This window comes from Octopus bimaculoides, chromosome 5 (genome assembly GCF_001194135.2).
Source record: "Octopus bimaculoides isolate UCB-OBI-ISO-001 chromosome 5, ASM119413v2, whole genome shotgun sequence".
Taxonomy (NCBI): Eukaryota; Metazoa; Mollusca; class Cephalopoda; order Octopoda; family Octopodidae; genus Octopus; species Octopus bimaculoides.
In genome coordinates, this window is record NC_068985.1 from 110,695,092 (window position 1) to 110,696,028 (window position 937).

Below are 937 nucleotides of genomic sequence, written 5' to 3' on the forward strand. Positions count from 1 at the left end.
GTTACTCACTTTTGCCAGCTGAGTGAACTGGAGCAACGTGAAATGAAGTGTTTCACTCCAGAACACAAAGCGTCACTCGGTCCAGGAATCGAAACCACAATCTCACGATCATGATGCTGACTCCCTAACCACTAAGCCACGCGCTTCCACGCTTTTTCAATGTAACAATTCTTATTTATTTAAATTAATTGATATATAAAAAAATAGTGTTTAAATTAACTTATAATAATAATCTATATTTATTGTTTTCTCGGAGGGATAATTCCGTAGTAGATATGAATAGAAACCTAATAAAAATGTTACTTGTTTACTTAATTTATCGTAGGTTGTATCATCCGTTAGAATGTTTTTGTTGTTTTTAAATCGTAATTCTTCCCAGATACGCGTCTGGGAGGAATTCTCTTATCGCATTGATATAGTTCGTGGTGCAGGTGGTGGTCACATTTAACACTTGCAAGACAGGAAATAAAAGTCTTTCCCCAGATGTCTCATCATCGTCATCGTCGTTTAATGTCCGCTTTCCATGCTGGCATGGGTTGGACGGTTTCAATGAATCCAAAAGGCTGCATCAGCCTCCAATCTGATCTAGCAGAGTTTCTACAGCTGGATGCCCTTCCTAACGCAGACTACATTTCTAATTCTACAGCTAATGTCAGGGTTAATCCTACATACCATACGGTCATCATTGGTGCATATGATATTCTCAAAGGGGTACATCCTACATAGTTGTGATCTGATGGACGATCGTAATGTTGAGTTTGTCCCACTTCCGAGCTTTCCTAAATCTACGGGCTAGTTCTCCATGGGCTGTGGCCTCTACAAACAACATTCCTTGATAGTTGTCGGGCTTGTACCACGTGTTCACACTGTTTGCTTTATGGCACACCTTTGTATTCTCTCTCTCTCTCTCTCTCTCTCTCTCTCTCTCTCTCTCTCT